Source organism: Dama dama, chromosome 6, assembly GCF_033118175.1.
Source record: "Dama dama isolate Ldn47 chromosome 6, ASM3311817v1, whole genome shotgun sequence".
Lineage (NCBI taxonomy): Eukaryota > Metazoa > Chordata > Mammalia > Artiodactyla > Cervidae > Dama > Dama dama.
In genome coordinates, this window is record NC_083686.1 from 18,107,945 (window position 1) to 18,119,771 (window position 11,827).

The 11,827-nt window shown below is 38.9% G+C and overlaps 1 non-coding gene across 1 annotated transcript; it reads right to left on the reverse strand.

The window, feature by feature from the left end:
- Nucleotides 1-11,024: 11,024 nt before the first annotated feature.
- LOC133058952 (U6 spliceosomal RNA) lies at nucleotides 11,025-11,134 on the reverse strand. Its single transcript, XR_009693459.1, has one exon. It is a non-coding gene; the product is annotated as a U6 spliceosomal RNA (small nuclear RNA).
- Nucleotides 11,135-11,827: the final 693 nt, after the last annotated feature.

The following is an 11,827-nucleotide window of genomic DNA, read 5'->3' on the forward strand; positions in this document are numbered from 1 at the left end:
ACATGACTGAGTGACTAACACTTTCACACTGGTAAAATAACACAATGCCAAAGGGATTGAACCTGAGTTCTACAAATGTTAAATTGAAGAGACAGATGGACAGGTAAAATAATAAAACCATACAATAGGAATTCTAAAGTGACTTTAAGCTTCAAAACTACATAATTCTCTTGTAACATTAGTTGATGAGATGGGCCTTAGATGAGATGAGTCCCCAAAGAAAAGAACTTATTGTACTCCTGCCTCCCCTGAGGAACTGGTATGTTTTCTCCTTATAGATAGGGCAACTGACAGTGCTTCCCTCTGACCTCACTATTGTGTAATGACAAGTTTATTCTTTTTTATTTGTGTCTAACTTGTGCCATTGTGCCTTCCTTCTCAACCTCCTGGGCATACCTATCTACTGAAGATACAGAGTGAAGAATTAGAAAGGAAACAAAGGGTGAAACCTGAATGTGGACTGAACACATAGATGTGATGTTAACCCTTATTCTACAAAGAAATGAAGCACAAGAAGAAAAAGCAGAGAATGGGAGATGAGAGCCAGTCTACATGTATATGCATTGCCTATACCAGTCACCAACTTATCACCCAGCTTCTTCCCTTCTGCACCCAACTGATCCAAATGCACTGATGCATAAATATTCTTTCATGAAAAATAGTACCAGTTTTATACTATTATATGACTAACTTCATTCAAACGACCTGTAATTAGTGTCCATCGAAAAACCATTATATTTACAAGGAATCATACTATTTTAGGGGCTTCCCCTGTGGCTCAATGGTAAAGAACCCACCTGCAATGCAGGAGACACAGGTTCCATCCCTGGGTCAGGAAGATCCCTTGGAGGAGGGCATGGCAACCCACTCCAGTATTCCTGCTAGGAGAATTCCATGGACAGAGGAGCCTGGCAGGCTATAGTCCATAGGGTCTCAAAGAATTGGACATGACTAAAGCAAATGAGCACGCATGCGTACTATTTAGGCAAAAAAGAAAAGAAGAACTGTAACATTTGATTTGGGTAAAGACCAGATTTCCTTCAATAAGAAATCACACTATTCCCTCTGTTGCATAGAAACTACATTTTAAAATTCTCCTTCCGCTGAGCTATAGAATATCACATGAACGTAACAATCAACACAGCATTTCAGTTGTTTCCTTATTTTTCTGGCCTTTTCTTGATACTTGTTTAAAAATCTCTTTGTATTGGCCTCCTGAGCCTGTTAGAGTAATATTATGAAGCAAATGACCAGACATAATGACTTTCCAAGGTCCTTGTGCTTCCTTATTAACATTCAGTTAGCATAAGTCCTGACTTTATTATTGACTACATTGAATACACAAGACACTGACCTCTGCCATCTGTGACTAAATCTCTTCCTGCAGATCTATCAGAATAGTTTCATATATGGAGCAAGCAAGAGAAAACAAAGCAGCAGCCACTTATCTTTTCCGTCCCTAGAAACTTTAACACATTCACATCTGCAATCCAAAAAAGCAAAGAAAACCCCCTTTGCATTAATTACTATAAAATCTAGAGTGAGGTTTGGAGCAAAATCAAGAAGGAAAATTCAAGACAACAACCCAGATTCATCTTCCTAAACTAAGGAGAGACCACTGCATAAATAGATATTTCTGCCCACCACAAAGCAAAACGACCAGCATATATAATTTATTGTTGTTGCTGAGTCACTAAGCCACGACCGACTCTTGCGACCCCATGGACTGTAGCCCACAAGGCTCCTCTGTCCATGGGATTTCTCAGACAAGAACACTAGAGTACAGGTTGCCATTCCCTTCTTTAGGGAATCTTCGTGATCCAGGGATCAAACCCAAGTCTCCTGCACTGCAGGTGGAGTCTTAACCATTGAACCACCAGGGAAGCCCAAACTAAAGTAATACCACTGAATAAACAAAATCATATCCTCCTGCCCACCACACAGAAAAATAATCAGCATATTTAATTTATTACAGAGCTTTAAAATCAACTGATAGGACCCAAGGAAGACTTTGACTGGATAATAATGACTTTAGCCTGTGTGAATATGGGAAATGCGCTGATTTCAGATTGTTTTACATTCCCATTTAACCTCATACACAGTCATACTCACTGAAGGGCTGATGACACTTTCTGAGTAAAGCATAAGATGGCAAATTGTATACCCTGGCCTTGAAGTTTTTGGTGAGTGCCAGGAAACAACGACGATACAATACCCTGCACTTTAGCTATGTCTTGATTCTGCCACAAACTTTGTGATAGAAAGTGACTCCAATTCCTTTCATCTCCATTTTTTTACTTGACAAATAATAGGATTTTAGATGATCTCATGCCGACATGAGCCATTTATGTAGAAATTTATCACCATTCTTTTTCTTTCCTTGCCTCTACTAAATTGGATTATGCTTTTCTGGCATTACAGAAGCATACGATCCCATATATTATCTCTGCTACCAGACGTGAAATGATTTGGTCACATCTCAATTTTCAGAGATGGTAAAATAGAAAACCATGCCAATACAGGCTGTTGAAAGGGTGCAATTTCTCCTAGTATATTTAATTGAGCTTTTAATGGGGGGGGGGGGGACAGAAAGAAAGGCAAAGACAGAAATGTGAATAAGAAACCATGATTTGACCCAAATCTGGTGTATTCTAACATCGACCATCACTTATTCTTATACCTCAGGAAGACTGAGGCTTCTCTGCTTCCTTCACCCCATTCCTTTGCCAGTCTACTTGACAAGTGAACAAATATAACTCAGAGCTGTAGAGCACTCTCAAATATGTAATCACATTTAGCTGTTAACACAGCCCTTTGACTTCAATTAGATCTGTAGTATGGATATGTATTCATGTATTATTACCATTTACAGATAAGGAAACTAAATTTGAAGGAGATTAGAGATTTCTAAAAAGTTATATGGCTGGGAAAACACTGAGAGGAGACCTCAAACCAGGTTTGGAGACTGTAAATTTCCAATGTCTTTTCATTCCATAGCATGTCACACTGACTACCCCAACCTCACAACAGAAATTCTTAGGAAAAAGAATTCCTCATCTTAGAGAAAAGAATCTATCTCCTTCCTAGATTCATGTCAAAGAAATCCAAGACATGAGGGAGAGAGGTTAATGACTTCAGAAATAACTTTTGTGTACTACAGTACAATACTGAAAGAGAATCAATGAAAGACAAGCAAGTTTCAAATTAGGAGAAAAAAATAAGAAATTTGCATTAGTTTTAACTGGCCATGTGTAAGCGGGAACTGTGAAAAGATCACAAACTCTGTTGACCTTCCCATGGAAGACGTCCCTTAACTATATTCCATTCCATTAAAACTTAAGAAGAAACAAGAAGAATTTAAATCAGATGTACACATAACTTTAACAACTTATTCTTATTATAAAATTAATGCATGTTTACTCTTCTGAAAGTTAAAAATACAAGCAAAGAAAACAAAAAAATATTACAACCTCCCATGATGTCTTCAACTCCCAGTGATCATGATGATGTTGGTATAGGTCCTCTCTGGCTTTGCTTTCTATGCATAAAAATGTATTCTTTTTTCAGTACTCTATGTATAATTTTATAAGTTTTCTTTTTTCATAGCAATTCAATGTGACCATTTGTCTATATTATTGAATACTTGACAACAGTATCTAAAAGGCAACAATGAATCCCATTATATGAGTATGCTAAAATTTAGCCAGTTTCACATTGACACTGTCCCCAGTTTTTGATACTTATAAGTAATGCTTTAATAATACCCTTGTACACATATTTTTGTACTTTTTGATAACTGGCATGTAGGAGTACATCACTGGAGAAATTTCTAAATACAGAACTGATTATTAAATTGGCATGCAATTATAAGTTTTTTTTTTACCTACTGTCAAATTGCTCTCCAGAAAGTTTAAAACCAAGTTACTCTCACTTGCAGCACAGAAGCATGCCATGCCCTTTGCAACACTGGCTATCACTCTATTTACTAATCACATTGTGATACATGATGAATATTTCACTGTGGTTTTAATTTCATGTATTTACCTATCAGTTAGTGTAAATTCTTTTCCACATGTGCATTAAACATTTGTAAGTCTTCTTTTATGAATCGCTAATTTATATTCAAGGAAGAAATCTTTGGAAGTGGCATACCACAGTAAGTCTGAGTTGTAGGAATTCTTTTTTCTGGAGTTCTTTAATATAATGACCTAAAAAGTTCTAGGAAAACTCTGAAAACAGATGGAATAAACTAGGTAAATTCTTAAGATCCCTATCAAGCCTGTTTCATTTGTTTATTCATTTAATACTTTGCTGATAGCACCTTACCTCATCTAATGTATGTTTGTATAGTTTTCACATGAATATTTTATCTGATCCTCACAGTAACACTAGGAGAGGGATTATTGACCCAGCTCTATGAATGGCTTCAAGAAGCACAAGAATTCCTCCAACTGAACAAATAATTTGTGTATTTGTACACAAGTACATTTGTTTACCAGAGAATGACCTGTAGCTTTCATCAGAACCTTGAAGGCTGAGAATCAATGCCTTGTGAGAAAGAGAAGGAAACTTTTTTTTAGCTCATTTTAAAGTAGGAATAAAGATCCCCTCCTTAAAGTTAATTTCCTTGTCTAAAGTCTCAAGGATAATAAGCAGTGGACTGAGGACCAGCTCTAGTTCCAAGTTCAGCACAATTCCTGCTCTACCTTAATTGGATAGAGGGGTTATACAGATGTCTCACATCATTCTTGTCTCAAGAGCATAATGACTACTATAAGAGCCAAGACTTACGTATGAAAAGTTAAAGCAAAGAATATCACAGTCCAATATGAGATTTCCTAAGACCTATTGCCAGCTAATAAATAATTTGAATTGCAGAAATTATCTGTAAAGTTCAGAGTAGCTTTTGTATATAGGAGAAGATCTAGACTGAGATCTGAAATTTAGTAAGATGAACAGGAGGAAAGGGAATTCGTGAAGAGAAGAAAGAAATGTAAGACCTTTGGTTCAAGAGTAGGGATGCGCCTGTTACACAGGCGCATAGACTATTGTGACTTTGGGGAAGAATTTATACATAGACATGATACGCTGAGTGTTGGAACCATTCAGTGTAAGTTTGTATTCCACGTCTAACATTTGCTTGTTGTATTTCATTGGAAAAGCTATTCAATGTACCTAAGTTGCAACTTATTCACGAGGAAAATAAGGATGATAGTCCTTACCTTGAAGGGAAGTTTTAATGAAATTACCAGAGAAGCACATGACACAGTACTTCTGATACGGCAGAGTCTCTACTCACACACCCCCAAGAAAAAAATACATTTGAAAAGGTTAGTTGAGACTAGATTTTCGCAAACATTGAATGCAAGGCTAAGAGTTTAAAAAATCTCTTAAGATTCATTGCACTGAATGGTAATGATACAATACAAACAGTATTTTACAAAGATTACTTTAGACATATGGGGGCATTTTTCAGTTAAAAAGTGGACAGAAATGGAGTTGAGATGAATAGCCAAGTGACTATTTAAACGTTCCAGGCCTAAGAAGTAGTAATGTCTGATTTTAATGCTAACATGAAGACTAGAAAGAAAGGTACAAACAAAAAGAGGCACTTTGAGGAATTTGTTTGGCTATGAACAAAAAAAGATAACCGTGAGTGACAATACTTAAGAATGTCAGAAATAAGAGCTAATTAGGAAAGGTGTTTCATTGTAAACAAATTGGTTTTGACATGAGAACAGAATGTCAGGTTTTAGCCAAAAACCACTCATGTTAATGTAAGCAGAAAAGTTTAAAACAGGGAGTTAAATGCTTCAAAATAACTGGAAACACTAGAGAAGAGGATTCCAGGCTGGGCCTCCAGCAACAGCTACTAAAGAAATACTACTGAGCTGGGTCTGCCAGGGAAGTTGCTACCTGGGCCGCTAAAAAGATGATAGGAACTCAGGAGACTGCCTGGTAATTCTAATGTCAAGAATCCACCACCAAACCTGTGGTCCAGAATCATGAAGCTGGAGCAGGCACTACAATTGCTCTCTATAGTCACAAAGCAAGTGACAACTCTGATCCAGTGTTGCAGAAAGTCTAACACCTGTCTGTAGCCCTGGTGGATAGCATCTCGCTGCCAAAGCAGCTGGACTGTGGGCTCATTTCTGCCTCCCCAGTCTCTCAAGAACACATCTAATGGCAGAACCTATTCTTAACCCAGGAGCCCAGCTGCAAGATAATCTGGGAAACGCAGAGCTTCATTTCTAATATTTTTTTTTTAGTTTTCCAGACTCCGAATTTTAGGAAGGCCCAAGAGAACGCAGTTGGAATGGAGATAATACCAAGCTACTATATCCACCATGAAGTTTCTGTGTAAATATCCAGCGTAATTAAGTATGGCCAACACCCACAAGAGATTGCAGCTAAAGATAAGGGTGCGTGTGTGCTTTTGTGCTAAGTCGGCTCAGTTGTGTCCAACTCTGTGCAACCCTGTGGACTGTAAGCCCGCCAGACTCCTCTGCCCACGGGATTCTCCAGGCAAGAATACTGGCGTGGGTTGCCACGCCCTCCTCCAGGGGATCCTCTAGGATGGAACCTGCATCTCTTCCATCTCCCACAAGGCACGTTCTTTACCACTAGTGCCACATGGGAAGCCCAAAAATAAGGGTATGCGAGTAAAAAAGAGAGATGATACTTGACCTAATTTTCTGTTTAAATCTTATATAGTAATGAATAACAAAGCCCCAAAGACAACTGAAGTTTACAACTACCTGTACACAAATTATTGAATTTATGACAGAATGAATACCTCTAGGTGTCCATGAGGGCAGGACCAAAAGGGCATGGGCCAGGGGCACCCAACCATTATCTACAAACAGCTGACACAATGTGTGATTCCAGAAACACTGCGGTGGTCCTGATGGCTAACTCCCCAACACCCCTCCCACTCCATGAGATTAATCTAAACCAATTAAGCTAGTATTGTTCCCCTTGCAAGTAACTGGTTTAATAATGCACCGAAGAGTTCATTCTGGCCATTGTCACTGACAGTGACATTTCATGGCAGTGACAGGGAAAGGTTTCTCACTCAGAGAGAGTGACAAAGCAAGAAAGGTATGCTCTCATGGTTCTTCTGGTCATTGTCGGTTTTGGATGAGACTTCTGGAACCAATGCTGTGATCCTGCCTAAGAATGAAGCCAACCAGTGGCAGAGGGCAGGGCCAAGAGAATCACATAGAAAAAAAATTAGCACCCTAAAGAACTACTACACAAGGAACCCTACATGTCCCTTGCATTCTTGTTCACTTGGGCAATTTGAGCAGAGTTTTCTGTTTGTGTGTGCTCAGTCACCCAGTTATGTCCAACTCTTTGTAACCCTATGGACTGCAGCCCACCAGGCTCTGCTCTCCATGGGATTTCCCAGGCAAGAATGCTGGAATAGGTTGACATGCTCTTATTCAGGGGATCTTCCTGACCCAGGGATCTGTTACTCACAGTCAAAGACATCTTTGATTCCAGCACCACATTTCCCAGGACATTGTACTTTTGATTCTCAGCCAAAGTTTTCTCTGCAAATAATAAACTCTATATTTTAATGGTATAAAAATTATATGTATGGAATACCATTTGATAGCTGCCTTTATTCTTCAAGATTATTTTATTCAATTCAATTATTGAATTCAATTGAATGAAAAATTTCATATTATTCTCTAAGATTAAACTGAACTCTTGGTCTGGAAGGTCCTCTGGAGAAGGAGATGGTTTCCCACCCCAGTATTATTGTCTGGAGAATCCTATGGACAGAGGAGCCTAGTGGGCTACAGTCCACATCACAAAGAGTAGGACATGACTCAGTGACTCACTTTCTTTCACTTTTCTAGGCCTTATCCCTGGATAAAATATTTACATCATGAAGGTAAGACACCAAAAGTCATGATCTGGCACTGAACAGATTCTTACTTCATGACCTCAGCTTAACTTAAGGCATACTATAACATCTTAAAACAAACCACTGCTTTAATTTTAAGGCTCTTACTGAGGACAAAATTTCTGAATCTCCCATAAAGTTCAGATAAGAAATTTGCTTCAGACCTAATTACCAGGAACATTTGTCCTTTCTGAAGAACATATGTTTTCCTTTTCAAAGATAATGAGAATATTTTATACAATCACTTTTTTCTCCATTCTTATCCCCAACCTCATACTAACTTTTCCTAATTGTTACCATCCTGCTTGTTTTAGGCTTCCCCTTATTCTGCTCCCCTACTAAACACAGCTCCATTGTATAGGATTCGAGTGGAAAACTACATATCTTTGCAGAACTGAAGTACAGCGGTAGGGTGGGAGTAAAAAAGACAGGAGGGCTACAAGAAGGGGCAGAAGTTTAGCAGAGAGAGTAGAGGAAGGAAAAAAACGATGGAAGAAAGGGGAAAAGAAGAGAAGAAGGGAAGAGAGAGAGTACAAAGAAGAAGAAGAAAAGGGAAAGGAGAAAAGCAAAGATAAAGAAAGCGAGATAGAGTCTCACTAGAGAAGAGTACCTCCCAGTTTGCATGGCGTCTATGCTGGTGCCTCCTCCTCCGATCCTGCTCGTTTAGAAGATGGTGAAATTCAGTGATGAGGGAGACGGCAATTAAGAAACTTTCATGGAGGCAACCTAAATGTCCACTGACAGATGAATGGATGAAGATTTGGTACAATGGAATGCTATTCAGCCATAAAAAGAAAAGTCATCTGTAGTGACGTGGATGAACCTAGAGACTATCATACAGAGTGAAGTAAGTCAGAAAGAGAAAAACAAGTATCATATATTAACACATATATGTGGAATCTAGAAAAACGGTATGGATGAACCTATTTGCAGGGCAGGAATAGAGACGCAGACGTAGAGAATGGATGAGTGGACACGGAGGGAGGGGAGGCGGCTGGGACAAATTGGAAGACTGAGATGGAAGTTTGTGCACCGCCATGTGTGAAATAGACAACTAGTGGGAAGTTGCTACACAGAATAGGGAGCTCAGCCCTGTGCTCTGTGATGACCTAGATGACTGTGATGGTGGAGGGGTAGGGAGGTCCAACAAGGAGGGAACATATGTCTACACACTGCTGATTTACTTCATTGTTCAGCAGAAACTAGCACAACATCATAACACAACTATACCTCAATTTTTTTAAAAGAAACTTTTCATAATCAAGCATTAGTAATTACTGTTAGAGAGAGGACAGAAAACTCCCTCCTGTTTTCTAATTGAGTTGTCTTTCACATGTACCATACCAGGTGATAAGAAAACACATGCAAGGACATGGTCTACACAAGGCCTCTCATCCATGGTGACAGGTGTCGAGGGATCAGAGGAGGCCCTACATTCTAGTCAATTAGCATAGTAGACCATTAGCCTGAGTCTGGTTACCAGGGGAAAAAAGTGATGACTCAGTGCTCAGCGAATCTGGCTGCCAGGATACAAGAGGGGACAGAAAATAAGCAAACAAGTTGGAAGACCTTAGAGGAGGAACCTGAAAACCTGACAGGAGAGAGCAGGCTAAAAAAAGCACCCAGATTATTTATTTTCTACAACACATTAGTGGCCCGATTCAGCTAAACTAAGATGGCTTCTTAGTAGCAGAGATGAGTAAGATATAACTTTTTAAAATATTAATTTCTTTATTTTAATTGAAGGCTAATCACTTTACTTTAACATTGTAGTGGTTTTGCCATACATTGACATGAATCAGCCATGGGTGTACATGTGTTCCCCATCCTGAAACCCCCTCCCACCTCCCTCCCCATCCCATCCCTCAGGGTCATCCCAGGGCACCAGCCCTGAGCACCCTGTCTCATGCATCGAACCTGGACTGGTGATCTGTTTCACTTATGATAATATACATGTTTCAGTGCTATTCTCTCAAATCATCCTACCCTCGCCTTCTCCCACGAAGTTCAAAAGTCTGATCTTTACATCTGTGTCTCTTTTGCTGCCTTGCATATAGGGTCATCATTACCATCTTTCTAAATTCCATATATATGCATTAATATACTGTATTGGTGGTTTTCTTTCTGACTTACTTCATTCTGTATAATAGGATCCAGTTTCATCCACCTTATTAGAACTGATTCAAATGCATTCTTTTTATAGCTGAGTAATATTCCATTGTGTATATGTACCACAGCTTCGTTATCCATTCGTCTGCTGATGGACATCTAGGTTGCTTCCATGTCCTGGCTATTATAAACAGTGCTGCGATGAACATTGGGGTGCACGTGTCTCTTTCGATTCTGGTTTCCTCAGTATGTATGCCCAGAAGTGGGATTGCTGGGTTGTATGGCAGTTCTATTTCCAGTTTTTTAAGGAATCTCCACACTGTTCTCCATAGTGGCTATATTAGTTTGCATTCCCACCAACAGTGTAAGAGGGTTCCCTTTTCTTCACACCCTCTCCAGCATTTATTGTTTATAGACTTTTTGATGGCAGCCATTCTGACCGGCGTGAGATGGTACCTCATTGTGGTTTTGATTTGCATTTCTCTGATAATGAGTGATGTTGAGCATCTTTTCATGTGTTTGTTAGCCATCTGTATGTCTTCTTTGGAGAAATGTCTGTTTAGTTCTTTGGCCCATTTTTTGATTGGATCATTTATTTTTCTGGAATTGAGCTTCAGGAGTTGCTTGTATATTTTTGAGATTAATCCGTTGTCTGTTGCTTCATTTGCTATTATTTTCTCCCAATCTGAGGGCTGTCTTTTCACCTTGCTTATAGTTTCCTTCATTGTGCAAAAGTTTTAAAGTTTAATTAGGTCTCATTTGTTTATTTTTGCTTTTATTTCCATTACTCTGGGAGGTGGGTCATAGAAGATCCTGCTGTGATATGTCAGAGGGTGTTTTGCCTATGTTTTCCTCTAGGAGTTTTATTGTTTCTGGTCTTACATTTAGATGTTTAATCCATTTTGAGTTTATTTTTGTGTATGGTGTTAGAAAGTGTTCTAGTTTCATTCTTTTACAAGTGGTTGACCAGTTTTCCCAGAACCACTTGTTCAAGAGATTGAAAAATATGAAACACTTCATGAATTTTCATGTCATCCTTGTGCAGGGGGCATGCTAATCTTCTCTGTATCATTCCAATTTTAATCAGCTGAATTTCCTGGCCAAACTGATAAACACCAATCGCAACTTGAGGATTATTTTTTACTATTAGCCATGTTCAGTAAAGGAGATCCATTACCCTTTAGAAAATTCTACAAGATACACAGACATCATTTACTATATCACACAGCACTGTGTTCAATATCATGGTGAATCAAAAGAAAATCAGTCTTTGTTCTACCTGGAGTTTAAAAATCTAGCTGACTCCTGAAGGTGAATGTGGAGGATAAATGAATTCTCTAAAGTTTCATCAAAACTCCTCCTTTATTCACAATCAGGAATTGTCTTTAGAAAGTGGAGGCATGGTGATAGCTCACTTATTAACTGAAAGTGCAATTCAGGGCCACAATCCTCCACTTCAAGTACTACAGATGTTGCAATAAGATACCCTTACATGCTCACCATAGGTGAGGAACACGTGAAAATACAAATCCCAGTTTTCTATATTAGGGCAAGAAGACAAGCTAAATACAGTCTGAACAATTCATTGTAATAATTTTCAAAGTACTAGGTTCTGTGAATTTAAAATTAAATATGGGTGCAGGGGAGGGGTTACTTTCCTGGTGGTCCAGTGGTTAAGATTTTGCCTTCCAATGCATGGGGTGTGGGTTTGATCCCTGGTCAAGGAGCTAAGATCCTGCATGCCTAAGACCTCACATACCTCATGGCCAAAAACCAGAATACAAAGCATAAGCAATATTGTAA